Source organism: Vipera berus (genome assembly GCF_964194415.1).
Source record: "Vipera berus genome assembly, chromosome: 5".
In the NCBI taxonomy this organism is placed as follows: domain Eukaryota; kingdom Metazoa; phylum Chordata; class Lepidosauria; order Squamata; family Viperidae; genus Vipera; species Vipera berus.
Window position 1 is genome coordinate 68293044 of NC_138207.1, and position 15054 is coordinate 68308097.

Here is a 15054-nt window from a genome sequence, read left to right on the forward strand (position 1 = left end):
TAACCCGGACCCATGCCATTTAGGGCTTTATAGGTCATCACCAGCACCTTGAATCTCACCCGGAAGACAACTGGAAGCCAATGCAGCTCGCGGAGCAGAGATGTTACATGGGAGTATCGGGAAACCCCCATCACAACTCACACGGCTGCATTCTGCACCAGCTGGAGCCTCCAAGTGGTATTCAAGGGCAGCCCCATGTAGAGAGCGTTGCAGTAGTCTATCCGAGAGGTCACGAGCGCATGAGTGACTGTGTGTAGGGCATCTCGGTCCAAGTAGGGGTGCAACTGGCACACCAGGCGAACCTGGGCAAAAGCCCCCCTGGTCACAGCTCCTATATGATCTTCAAAACTGAGCTGTGAATCAAGGAGGACACCCAAGTTGCGAGCCCTATCTATGGGGGGTAACACCTCACCCCCTATAGATAAAGATGGAATAGAATGGACAACCCGAAGATTGGCATTACGTGGTGGCACAGTGGTTAGAATGCAGTATTGCAGGCTAACTCTGCCCACAGCCAGGAGCTCGATCCTGACCAGCCTAAGGTTGACTCAGCCTTCCATCTTTCTGAGGTCAGTAAAATGAGGACCCAGATTGTTGGGGGCAAGATGCTGCCTCTGTAAATTGATTAGAGAGGGCTATAAAGCATCAGGAAACAGTATCTAAGTCTAAGTGCTATTGTTATTAAGTCCAAATGATAAAACAGAGTAAACTTACAATCTTGCTGTAGTGTATAACTGACGAACTGTATAACTGAGGAAAAAAGTTGGACTTGCTTGATCGTACGGGAGTGCAGCGTCACAATTGCATTCAGAAGGGAAGATATTGGCCAAGTAGTGTACCTTCTCATTATTCCACTCATGCCATAGCCACTTTCCTGTAATAGCAATAAGCATAAGGGGATCATGGGTCTGCCAGCCATAATGTTAGGAAATGGGTCGCATGATGGTGTGATAAAAGTGAAAATAGCATCTTATCCTCAGACTTTTATACAGTAGGCATTCTTCGCACTTCATAAGGTCAGATACTAGATCAGATTGATACATTTAGTTTCTTTACCATTCCCATTTTGATTTAGTACCTTTGTGGTCTGTATCACTCTCTATCCTTTTCCCCCGTTGTTTCATTTATTTGTTCACTCTTACTCTTCACTTATTGCTATGACATTTATCTTCTAAATGCAAATCAGTATATGCAAAAAAAAGAATCCTGCACCAACTTCCTTCCTTCCTTCCTTCCTTCCTTCCTTCCTTCCTTCCCTCTTTCCTTTCCTTTCTTTCCTTTCCTTTCCTTTCCTTTCCTTTCCTTTCCTTTCCTTTCCTTTCCTTTCCTTTCCTTTCCTTTCCTTCCTTTTCTCTCCCAGTCCTTAAAGCATGGTAGAATTTTTGAATTTATCTAGGGAAATAAAGATTAGGAAAGTTTGGAATGTATAAAAAAGGAAATATCTTCAATGTGCTAACATACAGTATAAATGCTACTTCGAAATGAACTGGCTGTCATCATCACATGTATTGCTCCCAGAATGTTAAATCACACTAACTGAGCCTTTGGCAGGGAGAGCCTCACAAAATATAACTTCTTGTCATGGACAGCCTAGAAGACTGATCCCAATTCCCTTTATTATCAAAATAATAGGTTTTATGGGGAAATACAGAAAGTGAAGCAGATAAAAGCAAGGTACTTCTGTTTCAAGCTGGTTCAGGGATTTTCTTCCTCTTTGCTCACTGATCCTTTCTCAACTTGGAGTAGATGAACTGAGCTAAGATAAATTACAAGTTTCTCCAGGCTTAATGTTTCTGGCACTTTTATTATGACTAAATCCTTGCTGAATTTTTGATTCTACTCTAAAGTAGAATGTAAGCTAAAAGAACCGGTTGCCTTTGAACTTAATTTATTTTTATGCTTACAGCAAATCATTTCACTTCGACTTTTTTGTTCTCTGTTTATAAATGATACACACATACAAGTATATTAAGATCTCTTTTTTTAATGACAGAGGTCAAAGTTGCAGTGGTGCAATCATGGCTCATCTCCTTTTTAATGTGACGAATGCAAAAATGGGTGGAGCTTTATTGTGCCAAAATGGCCACCATTGTGACATTTTCAAGTACACCCTGTGAACACCCCTGTTATAAAATCAACTTATGGAAGGAGAAGATACAGGGAAGGAAATGATGAAGAGTTTAGCCTGACTGCTGTTTATTTTTGCAGCCAATAATCTCTATCAACAAAAGTAAAATCCATTATTCATATAACTCATAAATACATCAGTTTAATGAAATGGTATTTCCTTAATCTGCCAACACCAGCAAACTTGCTTGATGCATATGTTCTAAAGCAGGGGTCCCCAACCCCCAGTCCATGGACCAGTACCGGGCTGTGGAATGCCAGCAACTGGTCTGCACAAACAAGGAAAGCCCCATCCACAGGACGCAGGCAGCACACAAAACCAGGCTCCCTCTGGTCCATGGAAAAACCTCTCTCCACCTAACTAGTCCCTGGTGCCCAAAAGGTTGGGGACTTCTGCTCTAAAAAACTTTATAAAACACGTGTTAATGGCCATCTACAAAATAACAATGTGTCTATGGATGCTATCCTTGGTGCCTGCATGATTCCCTGCCCACTGGATTTTATTTTTCTTATCTTAAATTGAAAAAATAGAAAGTTATCGACGTGATGTCCCGTTGCCTGGAGGCGGTCCGGGTCTGGATGGGGAGGAACAGGCTTCGACTCAACCCTGACAAGACTGAGTGGCTGTTCGTGCCGGCATCCCGGGAAATTCCGATTATTCCATCATTGGCCATGGGGGGGGGGCTGAGCTATTACCCCCCCGTAGATAGGGCCCGCAACTTGGGTCCTTCTAGATTCACAGCTCTCTTTGGAAGAGCATATTGGAGCTGTGACTAGGGGAGCCTTTGCCCAGGTTCGCCTGGGGCGCCAGTTGCGGCCCTATCTAGACCGGGATGCCTTGCGCACAGTCACACATGCGCTCGTGACCTCTCGTCTAGACTACTGTAATGCTCTCTACATGGGGCTGCCCTTGAGGTCCACGCGGAGACTCCAACTGGTGCAGAATGCAGCCGCACGAGTTGTCTTGGGAGTTTCCCGATACTCCCATGTTACACCTTTGCTCCGCGAGCTGCATTGGCTACCGGTTGCTCTCCGGGTGAGGTTCAAGGTGTTAGTGATGACTTACAAAGCCCTTCATGGCATGGGTCCGGATTACCTACGGCAACACCTGCAGCCGGCGTTAACTTCCCTCCGTCCAGTGCGCTCCCACAGAGAGGGCCTCCTCAGGGTGCCGCTGATCAAAGAATGCCGATTGGTGACCCCCAGGGGGAGAGCGTTCTCTGTGGGCGCGCCAGACCTTTGGAACCGCTTACCGGTTGAGCTCCGGATGGCCCCCGACCTTCGCTCCTTCCGGCGCGATCTCAAAACTTTCTTTTTCGAACAAGCTGGCCTGGTCTGACGGGATGGGGTTGGGTTTTTATAAATAGTTTTAATTTTAATATGTATTAATTTTATGGGCATAATGTTTAATGGCTTTTTAATTTTTGTATTCTATTTTTATTGTGTATTGCCCTGTTCACCGCCCTGAGTCCTTCGGGAGAAGGGCAGTATACAAATTAAATTATTAAAATTATTAAATTAAATTAAATGCCTATTGGTTTAACAGCTTGGAATTATAATCCTGGCTAAACAAAAAGGATATGTAAAAGATCTGTCCTGACAGAAATGGATCAAGACTAGTCGAATCTATTGCAGTAATTGGTTTCCAACAATAGCAAACACAAGTTTTTCATAACTAAATAAAAAACAAATAATCAATATCCTTGAATTGGCAGTGTTTTAAATTGGGAGGGGGGAATACAAATTTGGATTCCAGCTGTAGGAGAAGGATCAAATGGCTTTGGGCATTTCTTTCTTCTTGGGTAATTTAAAAAGATATATATCCTAACCTCCAGAATGTTAAATCTAATCGTTTTAACCACTCCTCATTCCTTGCCATATTAAAAATGAGAACATTAATAAGGATAAAATGTTATCAATTTCAAATTTCATAGGAGACCAGTCCTCTCAAGTGAACCATACACGGAAACAGCAATCATCAAAATTATCTATGTACATTTTCCAGAAATCCTTAGAATAACTTTATACTGAAACCATAAACTGAACACAGGGAGAAGAGGTTTAAAATAGCAACATCAACATCAATGTCCCTTGATAGACCATTCAAGGCAAAAAAAAAAGGAAATATTCTCTGCAGCTAAGAATCAGTGTGCGATCTTCAGCTAGGTTTTTTGCAAACATGATAGAAAGGGCTGGCTGGGTTGGGAAAAGCCTCATTTAAGCCCTATGGAAATATGAATCAATCTGTGGGGACGTTTACACCCCTGTGGTAGTAATTCTCCATCCTTGCCTTAAAGGCATCCTGACTATGAAGAGATACTGATCTCAGCATTAATACTGTTTTCCTGAAAATACGGGCTACCCCGAAAATTAGCCCTAGCTTGATTTTTGAGGGTGGGCCTAATGTAATCCCTACCCCAAAAATAAGCCTTAGTTTGGGGGCAAGGCACACACCTAAAAATCAAGCTAGGCTGAGGGTGGGGGGGGTGGATCCACTTACCTCTCCTAGCAGGCCCACTTCTTCTGCAGCGTCTTCTGCAGCCAGGCCTGCATTTTTCAGTCACAGACCTTTCCGGAAGGACTCTGCAGTACAGTTATCTAATAATGTGAATGGCAGATGGTAGAAATTCAAGTTGATTATTTGAATAAATTTCCAAAATTGATCTGATTAGGTTCTTTGAATTGAATCCCTAAACCAGACATGTCAAATTCGTCAGGACTGTTTTGCCATTGCCAGTAATGGGGTGGGCGCGGCTTCCGCAGGACACATCCAGCCCACGGGCTGGCAGTTTGACACCCCTGCCCTAAACTGAATCTTAATTTTTATCTTATTTATATGATTTATTTGGTTGTTCACTCCACAACAGTGATTCTGGGTGGCATACAAAGATTAAAATAACAGCCGCAGCCAATGTCTCCTGTCACTCAAGGTAAAAGCAATAAACCACAATATGGAGATCATCTCAGCCTCAAACCTGGCCTAACCTCCTGGCCTAAATGATAGGGGAACCAGCCAGGTCTTCAGAGCCTTGTGAATGACTAACAGGGTTGGGGCCATTCAAACTGAGGGCAGTTTACACATCCATTAAAGCAGGGGTCTTCAAACTTGGCCCTTTTATGACGTGTGGACTTCAAGTCCCAGAATTCCTCAGCCAGCATGCCTGGCTGAGGAATTCTGGGAGTTGAAGTCCACACATCATAAAAGGGCCAAGTTTGAAGACCCCTGCATTAAAGCATCCCAATTTATTTAGAAGGATCTGGTTCATTCAGTATTTTCATTAGATTTTCAAATTCAATTTCAGATCCATCAGAATCACATTTTAATCAGTTCTCTGGAACAGAGTGTAGCATAGTCCAATTGAAAGAATAACGTTGTTCAACTTTTGTACTACACAGCACTGCATTAACTGCAGTAAATGATACAAACCTGTCCAGGTCTATACAAAAGTAAGCTGTACTGCAAGCTTAAAACCTAAGCTCCTTTGAAAACAAATCAAATTTATGTCCACTAAATAAGGTTTTTCTGAAATCTGTCCTGTCTCCATTAAAAATAAAATAAAAATTTATTTTCAAATAAAAAATTTGAAAAAAAAATCTGGAAGTGTGGAAACTTTTTTAAATAATTAGATAAATTATTTAAAATAAAACACTAGGAAAAAAAAGAACATTCTAAAATCATTTCAAAGTTGTTAATATTATTTGATTAACAATAAGGCCTAGTTTGACTTATATCAGCCAAATAATCCAGTCTTTGGAACTGGTTAACAATGTGATCCTAAGTTTGCCAAAACTTAGTAGAGCAAATTAATTATCATTGTGCTGTCCTGTTAGAAGTACCTAATGGCTACCACAGTTGTTTTTACATAGACATGAAGTGAATCGCATTCAAGGAATAAATTCATATTTCTTGTAGACTGTTCTCTTTAAACTGTAACTTTGGCACACAGAACCGCTTTTAGATTCTGACTCTTCATTAAGAGAGGGCAGTAAAGGAAAAGTGTGTGATGAGGTTATGGTAACTGTCAGAAGCTTTGTACAAAATATACAAATTGAGGCCATGATTTCTTTCCAAGTTTCTGACACTCCACCATTTTCACTTCCCTGCTTTACTCCAAACTATTGTTTGTTTTAAAGCTACTTTTCCTCTTAATACTTCAGCTGTTTCTCTTCAAAAATAATTTCTTTCCAGAAAACAAGTTTTCCTGGAGTCCCAAATTAATTTGCTACCTCAGGTGTGGTAGATTATCTACACCATGATTGTTTTTGAAGCAGGACTCATCTGCCTATCCACGGGGAACCTGTAAATAAATTGGGTACCATTTTGTCCTACAACCGAACAAAGTCTCTTGGCCCTTCCGTAAATATTTGAATCACTACATCTGAGGTAGCAAATTGGTTTGGGACTAATATTTCCTGGAGAGAAATTATTTTCAGAGAGAAGCAGCTGAAGTATTAAGAGGAAAAGTCAGTGCTGGCTCTTGTTACCATCTGCACTTGCCTCTAGTTGCCCAAAGTTGGAACTGGTTTTGCCTGCGATATAAGGTTTAACATTCATTCCTTTTCATTTCATTCATTTATGTGTTTATATCACACCTTTATTATTGTCACACATATCTCAGGACGGCAAACATAACCAATCCACCTTCCACATTTTATTTTTTTCCACAACAAAAATGCTGTGAGGTGGGTTGGGCTGAGAGAGTGAGTGGCTGAAGTCACCTAGCTGGCTTTAATGGTTGAGGCAGGACTTCAACTCATGCTCTTTTGCTTTGTAGCCCAGTGCCTTAACCACTACACCAAACTAGCTCTCTTTCATATATATATATATATATATATATATATATATATATATATATATATATATATATATATATATATATATATATATATATATATATATATATATATATATATATATATATATATATATATATATATATATATATATATATATATATATATATATATATATGTGTGTGTGTGTGTGTGTGTGTGTGTGTGTGTGTGTGTGTGTATACAAACATACATATATACAAGGATTGCCATTGTGAGTATACTGTATAAAAATCATCTCAAAAGAGCCTTGGTGGAGCAGTGGGCTAATGCCTCCTTAAGTAACACCAGCTGCCTGCAATTAGTGCAGGTTCGAGTCCCACCAGGCTCAAGGTTGACTCAGCCTTCCATCCTTCCGGGGTAGGTAAAATGAGGACTCAGATTGTTGGGGGCAATAAGCTGACTTTGTAATAATGCCACTTGGGGGGAGGGGCGAAAAGCCCTAATAAGCAGGCATATACATATAATGAAGGCTATTGCTAAGCACATTGATTTGTGCTTTAGATTGTAAGCCGCCCTGAGTCTTCAGAGAATGGTGGGATATAAATGGGATTTTAAAAAAAAATGGAAATCTATCTTAGGGTAATTGTAAAACAAACTGTAGTTTGCAGTCAAGCAGGAAATGAAACTAGTGGACTGTCAGAAATTCTCTAATTATTGCTCCGAGTGCAATTAAATTAATTTTCGTTATGCAAAATACCGATGTCCCATTTTTCCTCCAAGAAGTTCAAGGCAGTCCATTTTATTTTATTTCAAGATTGTAAAATAGATTGGGTTGAGAGAGAGCTGCTCTAGCTTCACACAGTGAGTTTAATTGCCAGCTGGGAATGTGGATATGGGCCTCTTCAGTCCCAATCCAGCATTGTAAGTACTACAGAGTGCTGATCCTCTGCAATAAGAACTGTGCTTTTAGAAATTAATTCTAGGGTTATCTTCAAATGGCCAGATACATAAAAATTCATTGAAATCCACAGAATTAATCCAGAAGTGAGTTGTTGCCAGAAACACAATATGGGAAGGAAGTCTAATTAAGTTGATCACCTTTTAACTTCAGTATCCTTTATTTTACATGAGGCTCAGAAATCCTTATTGAATATTTAGCTGCATTTTCATAATGCCTAAAGGCCAAAAAAATATCTGATTGATTAACACATTATACTAGGTTGAACCTGTTATTCTCATTCAGGTATAAATAACATCATTATCAACAACAACCACTTGGAATTGCTGTAGATTTTAAACTAAGATATCAGAAGGTGCTAAACAGATAAATAGGGAACAGCTCAATATTGCCTCAGTATAGCTGAACAATAATTCACTTTAGGACTTTCTTTAGCATTAACTATCACATAGCTGTGGCTTAGTCAAAAAATGCCACTAGAAAACAGAATGAAACATGACATATACTGCAACATAGGGGATAGCAACATAGCTTCCATTTGCAATTCCTTAAGAAGTTACAACCATGATCCTGACAGATATTGCAGTTACTTTAAGGAAATGCAGTCAGGTGCTATAGCCACACCTTATGAGCTCCAAAATACCTTTATGGAACAAAATCTGAAGCATTACTCAGTCTTAGGATAGATGACCAGGCTGAACCCAAGGGAGGGATCAAATGTGTCATCAGTCATGAGCCCCTTCATGCCCACAAGAGATCTAAGTCCCGCCCACCTTAAATTCCTTCTACTCTTATCTCCCACTAATTTCCCTTGGCTGTCAGTAGTTCAGATTCTTGTGGAGAGCTTAAGCTTACAGTAAACCTTTATATCCATTTGAACTGTCTAATGCTCCTGATTTTCCCAGTGCTTGACAATATACCTGCATTTCTTGATAATTTGTAAAGGCATTGGATATCGTATTTATTTTGCCAACTGTTTTGCTAAATGACCTACTAAATAATGACACATGCAAGCAACATATACCATGTATTCATGAAGGCACAGCTAATTTAACCCTAGATAGGGAAATGAGCTATTACTACCTTTGAGTTCTTGGTAATCCTAATAAGAAGAAATGAGAATAGAGAAAAATAGCCATTAACTCCTCATGTTAGATCAACTACCATGTCTCTTTATTGAAGTCCATAGTTCAGATTAATCATATTGAAAAGTCAAATGTGCTTGTCCTGTTATGAGAAGGCTTTTCTCCAATTATGTACACAGTCCAGAACATAGCACCATGCATGTAAGACATCCTGTTAGATTCAGCTATTCAAATTAAGGTAATTAAAGAAAGAAATGGCAGGGGGCACAGAAACAAGAGGGAGAAAAACTCTTAAACTATTAAAATGGGAAACATACATATGTATTAACTGAATGGCTTACAGATGCATTTATCAGAATAGCAGAGTTTCAGTATTAACTGGGTGGAGACCGCTAATTAGACTCAGAGGTAGAAGAACTCAAATATTTATTATTCATTTGAAAAATAGAGGTTAAATAACCTCAGCTATGTATAAACATAGGCCAGATAGGAAAGGATAAAATATATAAGTTATCCAATTAAATGTCTTTCTAATTTGCTCGCTTAGGGAAGGAAGGCTTGCAAATGGGGGAGGCTGATAAAGAGCCCAACAATGAAGCTACAAGTACAGATTTGAAGTACCTCCACTATTTTACATATGTTATGAATGCAACACATAAAATAGCAGCATAGCTTGGATTATGCATTTGAAATAACTACCTTCACTTTTTTTAGACCCTCTCCCCCTCAACCATCGCAATTGTCCTGGAACCCTTTTATAGTTTCTTCAAAAGGGAAGTCATTACAGGGAGCATTTGAATTTCATAATGAGTGATGTGAGGTATGTTTGGGTTTGATACAGTCTTAGTCACATTTCAAGTAGGCCAACCATTCCGGCTTAGTTTTCCTTCAATTCCATAAATCAGAATAGGATTAGGTCTGGACCCAGCCTTTATTCTGTCACTTCTGCTAGGAACAAAATATCTCCCTATTGACATTACATGACACCAGAAACATTCAACATGAATACTTGAAGAGAAGAGTCAGGGCATGCAAAGGTATCCATGGTATCAATTCAGAATACTTCTATTTTCAATATTGGTTCAGAGCAACTCAAACTGATATAAATGTGACTAGGGGGGCCTTCGCCCAGGTTTTCCTGGTGCGCCAGTTGCGGCCCTATCTAGACCAGGATGCCTTGCGTACGGTCAGTCATGCGCTCGTGACCTCTCGTTTGGACTAGTGCAATGCTCTCTACATGGGGCTGCCCTTGAGGACCACTTGGAGGCTCCAACTGGTACAGAATGCAGCCGCAAGAGTTGTGTTGGGAGTTTCCCGATACTCCCATGTTATACCCCTGCTCCACGAGCTGCATTGGCTCCCAGTTGTCTTCCGGGTGAGATTCAAGGTGCTGGTAATGACCTACAAAGCCCTTCATGGCATGGGTCCGGAATACCTCAGGGAGCACCTGCGGCCGGCATCAACTTCCCTCTGCCCAGTGTGCTCCCACAGAGAGGGCCTCCTCAGGGTGCCACCGGTCAAAGAATGTCGACTGGTGGCCCCCAGCGGGAGAGCGTTCTCTGTGGGTGCGCCGGATTTATGGAACCATCTTCCGGTTGAGCTCCGGATGGCGCGATCTAAAGACCTACCTGTTCAAACAAGCCGGCCTGGCCTGATGGGTGATGGGTTTGGGTTTTATTGCTTTTTATGTATTTTAACTTATTGTTATAGTTTTTGGGCATCTTGTTTAATCTCTTTTAATTTTTGTATTCTTGTCTTTTAACATGTATTGCCCTGTTCACCGCCCTGAGTCCTTCGGGAGAAGGGCGGTATACAAATAAAATTATTATTATTATTATTATTATTATTATTATTATTATTATTATTATTATTATTATTATTATTATTATTATTATTATTATTATTATTATTATATTTTAGGGTTTTGGTTCATGTGAAGAACACTACCTTTATAGTCTATTGACAAAGGACTTAGTTTTCAATTGAATATACAACATAACACATGATATTGGAAGCAACTGTAGTAACCCCCCTTCTTTGTGTGTTAACATTCATTATTTCCACACTTTTTTTATTTGGAAATCCGGGGAATTCTAAATATAAAGTAGAAATGGGGGGGAGGGAGAAAGGGAGAAGAAGAAGGAGAGGGAGAGGGAGAAGGAGAGAGGATAATCTTATGTAATGGTTAGTTTGCACTATTTTATTCTCCTACATTACATTTTATGTGCCTGTATACACCATGTGATCTGAAGCACAGAGAGGAAGAAAAAAATATTGGCATTTGCAAGGCTAAACCTTAGTATGCAAAGAATGGAAATTTCAGAGTTTTCAAGTGCCTTTTAGTTTGCTCTCTTCATCAATCACAATACACTTGGAATTAGTTAGCTGAAGTTGTGTCCAGAACAATGGTGCATTCTTGAAACACCACTGCCTATAAATATATTACCCATTTAGGATTTAAAGATCCACACAATATTTTCCCCTGGCATCTACTGCAACCTAGAATATCTGCAAGTTGGATTCCTTGCTGCAATCAATAATTGATTTTTTTTTTAAAAAAATATCCTATTGATTTGTTAAGAAATAATTGTATTATTTTAAAATGAAATATTATATTTCATTTTAAGGTTATATTAAATATTGGCATTGCATAGAATAGTTCTATCTGCTTAGATTTTATAATGTAAAGAAACTTATTTTTTTATATTTCTGTTATTTCTTGTGGGACTTGAAAGACACTGGATGTTTAAACATGTCTACACAGCAGTTTGGGGAAGTTACTTTCTCTCTAGATTTTTCAAGAAACAAAGAAACAAACCAAAATAGAAAGAGTCCCAAGGTATTTATTAGAGATAAATATGAGTCCCAGTTCTAAAAAAGTTGAAAACTGCACAATTACCTAAACTTTATCACTTTTAATAGTGTTTCGGTCAATCTGGAGAGAGGGATAAAAATATAGTAAATAGGAGTGTTATCTCTATGCTAATAAAACCAACATAATTAGCATGAACTAGAGCACATCCTTCCAACCATATACACTGCAGTCTGCAGATAAAGATTGCTTTCCTTTCTCTTCCACTTGGGCTTCTCTGTATGTTGAATATAGAGAGAGAAATTGAGAGGAGGGTCACAAAGCTAGGTTAAGTGGTATTTCCAGGTATTTGTGGATCAAAAAACTGTATCTATATATAGCTGTGTGCAAAAAGAAAGAAAGCTCAGTGACAAGGGAAGAGTCAACTGTAACTGACTGTATGATGATGATGATAACTTTATTGTCACTTTGAATGTACACCAATCGGCATACATCAAAATGAAATTTCATTGCATACAGCTCTCAAAGGGTCACCACCTCCGATATATACTCCTTGTTCGGGGCCTGCTCAAATTTCACATTGTCCATTTTAGTCTCTAGGGAGTGAACGATGGCAAACAGGACAGATGGAAATGGGGCTCCATGTGGATTAGCCCTCAAGTTAGCTTGTATTCTGACAACCTCGCCTTCTTTCCTTTTTCTGATGCTGACTCTTCCACCTTTTCCTTAAAGAGGCCTTGCTTCTTTTCGCCCCTGGAGCATGCTGCTGCCGCCGCCACCAACTCCTCCAAAAGCCTCTCTCTCTTCCTCTGGGCCTGCCGACAGCCTCATCCAGTTCCTTCGCTCCATAAGCTCCAGGTCCTCTCCTCCTCTTCCTCCTCTGGAAACAGCCCTGATTTGCAATACAATCCATCACTAGGCCAGCAGTCAGATCTTGCTGCTGGTAGAACAAATTCAAATTCCTTACATGGCATGGGTCCGGAATACCTCGGGGACCACCTGCTGCCGGCGTCGACTCCCCTCCGCCCCGTGCGTTCCCACAGAGAGGGCCTCCTCAGGGTGCCTCCAGTCAGAGAATGTCGGCTGGTGGCCCCCAGGGGGAGGGCCTTCTCTGTGGGCGCTCCGGCTTTGTGGAACCAGCTGCCGGTTGAGCTCCGGATGGCACCGGATCTCCGCTCCTTCCAGCGCGGGTTAAAGACCCATTTATTTGAACAAGCTGGCCTGGCCTGATGGGGAATCACTTAGGGTTTTAATATTTATATATATATATTATTGTTTTTATTGTGGGCAATAATTTAATTCTTTTTTAACTTTTGTACTTTTGTAGTTTTAAGATATGCCCTGTTCACCGCCCTGAGTCCTTCGGGAGAAGGGCGGTATAAAAATTTAATAAATAAATAATAATAATAATAAACAGCGCCAACGACTTCTAACGGTCTCACCAACAGTTCCAAAACAACTAGAAACTCGCCATGCCAGCAAAGATTGTCGGTCGTATGTCATATGTTACCTTAGTTCCACCATGTTGCTCAAACACATTAAAATCTTCCTGATCATGTGGCCTATAGCCTTTACTATCCCTCCCAAAACTATTCACCTTCAAGAGCCAATGCAGCCGCAGCCATTCCAGACACCGCCATCTTAGATCTGTATCAACATAGAGGAAAGCATAAGCAGCTGTAGAAGGTGTGGCAGAGCCTGGGGGCAGAGTCAAGAGAAGAATCAGCCTAGAATCCTTACATTCCACAGGCGGTCTAAGTCCTATCCCTCTTCAGTTTCATTAAACCTTATCTAGTGTCAAATGAGTGCTGATCATTGGATGACTAGATTCTGGCATATAGGCATAAGCAATAAATCAATATAATTGGAATTTGATGTGTGGTCCTAATCCTTTCCACCTGCAGCAGCATTCTCTTAATTTTATACACATATTTTGTGTGTATGTGCGTGCGCATCATAGCCCTATTTTCTGGTAACTTCTCACTGTGTTCTATGTATGCAATAAATTTGTTTGATGGAACTCAGAATAATATGGAATGTTATATAGCAGAATCTGGGAGGGGATCCAGAAGCATTTCATGAAACATCTTCTAGATATTATTCATAGCACCATTTGGATGTCGATAGTTTTTTGGGGGGGGGGGAATTGGAGAACTAATGGTAAGCTGGTCCAGTCTGGAAACACCTTACCACGAAGAGAAAAATGAATTAAAATGCTGATCATGCTTGAGGATATTTATAGAAATTTATTGGCCACATCCTGTGAGACTTGCTGAAGCATTAGAGCAGAAACCGTGTTAGAGCAGAATAAGCATTCTGTAAAGCAAATTGCCAGGCCAAGACATTCTCTAGAGAAGAGAAAGAGAGTAGTTAAACTGGACTTGAGATGCAGAGATTTCTTTTCCCTACATAACATATAATCTCAAGAACTACCAATCCTACATTTTAATAAGCAAAGCAGCATATGTTCTCTGGTTAGCGTTATTAACCAAGTCTTTCATTGCAATCACTTCTTAATTGTTTTTACCAGTCTAAACTGAGAAATGCACTCTATGAGCAGCCAGAACAATAAGACACATTCAGTAAAACACTTAATGTTTTACTGAGTATGTTTTGGGTAACTTCCAGTTGAGCACTAAACAGAGAGAAATTATATTGTTAAATCAAAATCAAAATTGTATTGTTAAATCAAAATATCCCGACCTGCAAAGGAATTTGATCAGAAATAGATGGACAAAATTTTATGTTAGATTTCTTCTGCACTCTTGTGCTTTATCTATCAGTTACTCTTTGCTTCTTATATATTAAAATATTTTAAAGATGATTTTATTAAAATTGGTGTTTCAAGCATCACATGCTACAGGCCAGTTTATTTCTTTTTTTTTTTAGAAAATTTTATTAAATGTACATTTAAAAACAAAAGTGGACATGATTCAACTTCCCTGGCTACAACACTACTATTAGTATTACCTTATGTCACAGAAAGAAAAAACAAAAACTTAAAATATATTCTATGACAGGACAGAGTATAACAAACTGTACATATAACATCTGTAAATTTTTTGGTAAACTGTCTTTCAGTCGTCAGCGTTATATTTACATATCTTTCAGTTGTGTCCTGATATAGGTGCTAATAAGAAGTCCTTACATTATCAACTAATCAAACAATAGTTATCTCAGTGATCCCCCTTATCTCTAACCAATCGTACAAATTTTGCCAAATTTCCTAATACTCTTTTTCAGTCTTACTTTTAATCTCTAGGGTTAACCTGTCCATTTTGGCGCAGGATAAAATT